General features: G+C 43.0%; 1 pseudogene; it reads left to right on the forward strand.

The window, feature by feature from the left end:
* Positions 1-6,452: 6,452 nt before the first annotated feature.
* Positions 6,453-7,588, forward strand: LOC140509966 (actin, cytoplasmic 1 pseudogene; annotated as a pseudogene).
* The last annotated feature ends 649 nt before the right edge of the window (positions 7,589-8,237 follow it).

Consider the following 8,237-nt stretch of genomic DNA (forward strand, 5'->3'; position numbering starts at 1 on the left):
TGAATTCATGTAGAATTTGGTTATTCAATGTGCCTTGAATCACATTGTTTTTGTCATGGGAGACTTGGCTGACAAGGCAAGAATAAAGATCTCAATCATGGGGTAACTAAGCAAAAAAGACCTAAACACCTTTACTGGAAAATGAGGCAACAAGATGAGAGCACACACCACCAGGAACAAGCCTAACTCCATGCTGAACCAGGTTGCTCTCGACATTCCCTGTGCCCAAGTCTTAGGGCCAATCCAGGTCCCTGAGACCAGGGTGGAGCTGATCCTACAAGAAGTGGTTAAGTGACTGCAGTCCCAGGCATTAGAGGGATATAGAGGCAGAGAACCAAAGAACCCCTTACAAACAACAAATTGACTCCCCTTTAACTCTGATAGACTGACCACAAGAAGCCCCACTGGTTTAATCAACATTATCACTCAAAAGAGCTTTCATTTACATGTTGACCTGCCCCTCCAAGTTGTCTCAAGTCTCATCGGGATGGCTATCAGCTGGTAGCTACTCCCCCTGTGACACATCCTTCAGAAGACAGAGAGTGTACTTCAAATACAGGTTAGGATCAGCAGATGTTTCCTTTGATTCCTGTCTGACTTTTTCCCAACACTTTATCCCAGTGATCCAAGGAGTCTTCTGGAGACCAGAAATATGATGACCAAACATGGAAACTGAAATAGGAGATGCCTTCTCTGGTATTGGGCTTCAAGAGAGACCCCCGCCAACCTACTGGCTGGTGCAGCTGTTGCAGGCATGCCCCCTGAAATATGGCCTGAGGAATTAAGGCAGGCTGCCAAAATAGGATACAAAACCTTGATTAGATTTCCTCCATGCCAAAGGACATTTCACTTAAAAACAGGAGATCCCCTTTCAATGGTGCACCATATTGCCAGATTTTATTCAGCTCTCCCTTAGCTCCTGTTCAGTATTCTGGCCACCTCAAGGCTAAAGGGACCAGATTTCCTAAGCTGTGATGTTTTATTTAAATAAAAAACATATAAATTTCTTTAACTTTTGTATAGAGTCCTGAAAAATTGTGGCTTGGTGGAATCATTCACTCAATTTGTTCATTAAATAAATATTTGTTAGGAAGTGCAAAGGTAAAAACATGATCCCTGTTTTCATTAGAGCTTATAGTCTAGTGGGAATGATTTTCCCCTTCTTCATTTTCATTTAACACTCATTCATTCATTCAATAAAAACATTTTCATCTGCTTTTCTTTGTAATTTCTGTTATTATCTATTGTTTTTACATCCCTTTCATTTCCAGATATATCCCTCTCCCTTCTACTGCCCTTCCTTGAGTCCCCTTCCCTGCTCCTACCTAGCGAACCATCCTTTATATCAAAGAATAAAAAAGAAGCAATTTAGAAAAAGTGACCAAAAAAAAAAGTGACCAAACCGAGTCTGAGAGTTTACAATGTTCTACACCAATGGCTACACATTTCTGCAAAGAAGGGAATATGTTTTATCCCTCTTTTCCCCAAACAGACTTGTTAACGAGATCATTATTAAACATTTTACCAACTGGACTCCCTCCCTCCCTACCTCAAAGGATTGTTGTGAGGAAAATATCTCGTAAATCTAAAAGCAATATACAAATATGAATTATTTTTTTCTTTTAAAAATTTTATTTAATATTTTTCCCCAATTTCAAGTAAAAACAATTTTTAACATTTGTTTTTATAACTTTGAGTTCCAAATTCTCTCCTTTTCTCCTTCCCTACCCCCCCTTCATTAAGAAGACAAGCAGTTTGATATCGGTTATACATGTATAATCATGCAAAACATACTTCCATATTAGACGTTGTGAAAGAAAATATAGACAAAAAAAAAACTCAAGAAAAAAAGAAAGAAAGTAAAGAAAGGTATGCTTCAGTCTGTGTTCAGCCGCTATCAGTCCTTTCTCTGGGGATGCGTCGCATCTTTCAGTTGTCTTGGATCCTTGGATTGTTGAAAATAGCTAAGTCATTCAGAGCTGATCATCTTACAATATGGTTATTACTTGTATACCGTACATTTCACTTTGCATCAGCTCATGCAAGTCTCTCCAGGCTTTTCCGAGAGCAGAGATGTGAATTATCATTAATAATATTATTATTATTTCTGACTCCACCCTCACTTTAGCTGTACCTACCGTGAGGAAATATTAATGATGCCCCAACCTAATACTTTAAGAGGAAGACAGAGCATCCTGGAACTGTAAATTAGCTAAATTTCTGAGCATTTCTTTCTCCCTAGGAAATACATGAGATGAAAACCCAAGGATTTATCAGACTAAATAATTAATGTTGTTTTTAACATTGGGCCAAAGGCTTATCACTAGGGCCATTCCATTCAGAATATGTTAATTTTCGGTAACTTCAATCAAGCCTCTCAGATTGTATTGTAAACAATGCTATCACACACACAAAATATGGGTGAAAGTTTCTCAGTAGTTCTTTTCTCCTAAGTAAGTTTTCTCAGTCAAGATTCGTTCTTTCCAATGAAGCAGCCCTAGAGTTCTGGGTCCAGGCCTTGATGGTCTTCTCTTACTATTTGTTAGTCAGTCCATGTCACCATCAGACCCACAAGCCAGTCTCTCTGCCCCAAGTTCCAGACCCACAGTTTCTACTGCCTGCTAGACATCTCTATTATGGTCCCTGCCACCACCCCCAAATCCACACCTAGAACAGAATTATTCTTCTTCTACTCCCAGATGCCCTCCCATTCTACTGATGGTCTCACCACCCTCCCCAGCTAGTACTAGACTTGGAGTCACTTTGAATCTTACCTCTGGCCCTAGCTGTGTGACCATGGGCTCCCCCTCTCTGAGGCTAATCTCCCCATTTGCCAAATGAAGATGATCCTACCTGTAGTACTTACCTCACAGGGTTGCTATAAGGATCAAGTAGGATAATGTTCATGAAGTGCTTTGTAAACCTCAAAGGTCTATTTAAATACCAACTATTTTTATCATTCTTCCAATAAGCTGAAGACCCCAGAATCCACTTTAACTCTTTCCTCTTCTTCATCCTCCATGTCCAATCATTTCCTGAGTCCTGTGGATTTTACCTTCAAAGCAGCTGTAACATCTCCTCCTCTGAACTGTCACTCAAACCATCCATGTTCAGTCCCTCCTAGTTTCTCACAGACTCGTATAATAGCCTTCTAACTCACATTCCTACTACTGGTCTCTCTCCAATCTATCCTCCTTACTACTGAGCCATCTTCCTCAGGCACTATTCTGGTCTCATCACTCCTTTACTTGAAAAAATCCTGAATGACTTCCCATTGCCTGTTACCTATGACCGTGACCTTGGCATTCAAAGCCAGTCACTCCTAATTACCTCTCCTTTCTTATTTCATACTACTCCTCTCCATTGTTAATATGTGATCTGGGCACACTGACTGATTTCATACCCTTGGTTCTTGGGTTGCCATTTCCTATTTCTGTGACCTTACTCAGATCATCAGGTCTGAAATGGACTCTACTCCACAAACGCCCCGTCTCCCATTTATTGAAGTCTCTTCCCTTCTTCACTGGGCCAACTCAGGTGCCATCACTCCCCCATCAAGATAAAAATGATCCTCAAATTTCTCATCGTATTTTGCCCAGCCCTCTCCCTTGCGTGTATCTCCCTCTTCCTGTACTGCAGCCATTTATGTATCTTCTCTTTCCCCTAAACCTCAGCCCATATAATAGTATTTGATTTTTTATCCTCCCATTAAAAAATTATAACAGTGACAAACAAATATTATGCATTTATATAGTGCTTTGTAAATATTATCTCCATTTTATAAATGAGGAAACTAAGCCTCAGAATGAGGTTAATGATTTGACCAGGTCTGTGGCAGGGGATCGAGTACTGGAGTCACAAAGGCCTGGTTTCAAATCCTGCCTCACACAGAATCACTTAACCTCTCAGTATCTGTTTCCTCAACTGAAATATGAGAAGAATGGGACCTACTTCTCAAAGTCACTGAAGGATTAAATGACCACTAATTACTGTTGTCACTGCTCCTGTTTCCTTGGAAGAGGACCAATAACGTCATGAGGGTGATGTCCAGTGGCTTTAAGTGAGGCAGAGCTGCCCAAAGTCATCAGCCTCACTGTCTCGTCTAAGCTGGATTACTGTCCTTAAAGCTTCTGGGAGGAATCAGCTCCCAGAGGAAGACGCTACAGGGATGGAGGGCATCTCCAGTGAAGAGGTCTCTGTGGAGTGCTAGACAAAGCCCAGAGGGTCAGGAGAGACTTACAAGGCAGGACTGTATCTTCAAAGAGTAAGACACATGGGGCAGAGGGAATAGTTGATCCTTTTGGGCCTTGTTGGAGAGCTCTCCCACAGCTCCCCCGGGGGATGGACTCTCCACAGAGACACTGCTCAGCTGAGCTCCCAGGAACCTTCTCTCTGGAGTCCGGGGCTGTGGCACCTAGTCCAACTCCCTCATTTCAGTTAGGATGGAACCAAGGTCAAGGAAGACTAAATCCTAAGAGGTAAAATTTAAATCTAATTTTCTGGGCTCCAGATTTCTCTCAGAACTTTCATTTTCAGAAAATGCCCAGACTAGCCAAGGTCACTCCTTCATTCCTCTCAGGGTCTGCTACTGGCCTTTTAGGCTCCCTTCTCCCCCCATGCCCAGCAGTTTCTCATCCTGAAAGATCCCACTGCCCCTGTGGCACCTTCCTCTGCCCAGTCAATTCCTCCAAGCACCTACATTCTAAGGAAGGACCCAGGCCAGCTTTCTCTGGGCTTCATTCCTGACTCTGGACTATTTTTCTGCAGGCCCACGTAGGTATCTTCCCCACTTCTCACACTGCTTTTCAGCTTCCCTTTTTTTTGTAAGGCAATCAAGGTTAAGTGACTTGCCCGAGGTCACAGGGTAGATTTGAACTCAGGTCCTCCTGACTCCAGGGTGCTCTATCCACTGTGCTACCTAACTGCCCCCTCAACTTCCTTTTGTGAGTTGTCAACCCATTAGAATCTAAACTCCTTGACTCGTGCTTGTATCCCTAGCACTTAGCCCAGGACTTGGTACACACTCAGTGCTTAATAAATACTTGTTGACTTGACTTGATCCAAGTCCCAACACTCCGTCCACTATACTATGTCCTTACTCTTTCATTGTTTTTAAACCAAAGGTGCTTCAAGAAAGATTTTCAACAGAAAGTCCCAAGCATAATAAAGCAGACTAGAATTTAGTTGGAAGGGACATTGAAGGTTATCCATTCCAACCCCCTCATTTTACAGATCAGGAAAATGAGAGTGGAATTGACCTGTAACAGAAGCTAGCTGGTAACAGGATCAGGGTCTCTCCACCTCTGACAAACATCATATTGCACAGATGCATTGTCACCATCTCTGAGCCCAAGACATCAGAAAGCTTAGAGAATAGTCCAGCATATAAGACTCCATGTGGAGAAGTCAGGAGGCAGAAGAACACAGAGTTACCCAGGTAAAGCTACCCAAGAACAGGACCCCCAAAGCCATCCAGTTCCTACAAGAAGTCTTCACTTGGCCACCGTCTCTACTTTCCACCATAGCAAATAGCTCAGCAGCATCAGTAGAAAAGGTCAACCTAATACATATCATTCTGGACAGTAGATGTCTCTCTAATTTTTGCTCCAGAGCAAGAAAGAACTGCTGCCTTATCATTCTTGCGACCATCTTCTTTAATATTGTAACACAGAGCTAGACCTAGCTACATCTTCTCACCCTGCTATGCTATCTGACAATTCAAACATCAGTCAAAATCTATAACTTTGCCACCATGGGTATTACCTCCATTAATGCAGCAGACCACTTCTCTCTAATTTATTAGATGACCTTCATTGGTTGCTATGATTGTGTAATGCAAAGACCGGTCAATGGAAACACAACCCTTAAAGCATTCTCTGATTCATCCTCCCAGTGGGTTATACAGAGTATTCACAAATATTTTCTGCCAATTTTCAATCTAACACCTAGAACTCAGGACAGCCAAGGTGGTACTGTATGCGATGAAGAAACCATTGACTTAGGAGGTGCTGAATTACAACTAAGTTCCTGTGAAAAAGGAACTACCTTACATAAGGGAAACTTTATGAAGAGTCTTAAAAAAAGGAGAAAAGAAATTCCAGCACCAGGAGTCTTAAGATACCACTGAATCCCCATATATTCTCTACAGAGTTCCTGACAAATTTTGTACTTTAAATCTGAGCCTACTGTCCAAAGGGAGCCTGAGTGTACCTAAGGACAGACTGGACTTAAGTTGGTTTTTCTGTCCCCCACCATTACTCCCACCACTTAAGAGTGTTTTGTTTTTTCCAATTACATGTAAAGGTACTTTTCAACATTCATTTTTTTAAGATTTTGAGTTCTGGTCGCTGTGAGCTCTCCCACCCAGCGTGCACTCTCCTCTCCCCTGCCTCCAGGTGTGGCACCACCTCCTCTCTCTCTTAAGGGTTTAAACTTGCCCTTCAAAGTTTGCCATGGATGATGATATTGCTGCTGTCATTGTTGACAATGGCTCTGGCACGTGCAAAGCTGGCTTTGCTGGAGACGATGCCCCTCCGGCCGTCTTCCCCTCCATTGTTGGGCGCCCTAGACATCAGGGTGTGATGGTGGGTATGGGCCAGAAAGACAGCTACGTGGGGGATGAGACCCAGAGAAAGAGAGGTATTCTGACCCTAAAGTACCCCACTGAACATGGTATTGTCACCAACTGGGATGATATGGAGAAGATCTGGCATCATACTTTCTACAATGAGCTCCATGTGGCCCCTGAAGAGCACCCTGTGCTGCTCACAGAAGCCCCCCTGAACCCCAAAGCCAACAGAGAGAAGATGACTCAGATTATGTTTGAGACCTTCAACACCCCAGCCATGTACGTTGCCATCCAGGCTGTTCTGTCCCTGTATGCCTCTGGTCATACCACTGGTATTGTGATGGACTCTGGTGATGGTGTGACCCACACTGTGCCCATCTATGAAGGTTATGCCCTTCCTCATGCCATCCTCCGTCTGGATCTGGCTGGCTGTGATATGACAGACTACCTCATGAAGATCCTGACCGAGAGAGGGTACAGCTTCACTACCACAGCTGAGAGGGAAATCGTGCGTGACATCAAGGAGAAGCTGTGTTATGTCACCCTAAACTTTGAGCAGGAGATGGCTACTGCTGCATCTAGCTCCTCTCTGGAAAAGAGCTATCAGCTCCCTGATGGTCAGGTTATCACCATTGGCAACAAGAGGTTCCGGTACCCAGAAGCTCTCTTCCTGCCATCTTTCTTAGGTATGGAATCCTGTGGAATCCACGAAACTACCTTCAACTCAATCATGAAGTATGATGTTGACATCTGTAAGGATTTGCCAACACCGTACTGTCTGGTGGTACCACCATGTACCCAGGCATTGCCGACAGAATGCAGAAGGAGATTACAGCCCTAGCTCCCAGCACAACGAAAATCAAGATCATTGCCCCACCTGAGCACAAATACTCTGTCTGGATTGGAGGCTCCATCCTGGCATCTCTCTCCACCTTCCAGCAGATGATCAGCAAGCAGAAGTAAGATAAATCTGGGCCCTCCATTGTCCACCGCAAATGCTTCTAAATGGACTGTGGTTTTTTTGGGTTTTTTTTGTCAAAAGGGTGTGACATGATAATTGCCCCAAAAAAGAGATGAGATTGGCATGGCTTTATTTGTTTTGTTTGGTTTTGGTTTTTTGGCACTTGACTCAGGATTTAAAAACTGGAATAGTGAAGGTGATGAGCAGTCTACGTATGTTGGAGGCAAACATCCCCAAAGTTCTACAGCACCTTAAGGACTCTGATTGTACATTTGTGGGGTTTTTTTAATTGTCATTCCAAATATTATATAATGCCTTGTTACAGAGAGTAACAAATTCAGATGGGGAGGGGGGGACAGGGAAGGTGCTACTATTGCTTTACATGTAAATTAATGTGATCCTTTAAAAAAAACTTTTTGTATCTTCCGCCTTAATACTTGTTTCTTTTTTTTAAAATTGTCAGCCATATTGAATGGCCCCCTAAATTCTCCCTGCTCCCAACATAGGTGTGAATGAAGACTTCACAGTCTCCCTGCGAGTTTTATGAGATTGGTGCCAGTACTTGGGGGAGGGGAGGAGCTTTACCTGTACACTGACTTAAGACCAGTTCAAATAAAAGTGCGCACGTTAAAGAAAAAAAAGATTTTGAGTTCCAAACTTTTTTTCTCTCTCTCTCCTCTCCCCCATTTCCAAAATGGCAAACAATCT

This window comes from Notamacropus eugenii, chromosome 6 (genome assembly GCF_028372415.1).
Source record: "Notamacropus eugenii isolate mMacEug1 chromosome 6, mMacEug1.pri_v2, whole genome shotgun sequence".
NCBI lineage: Eukaryota > Metazoa > Chordata > Mammalia > Diprotodontia > Macropodidae > Notamacropus > Notamacropus eugenii.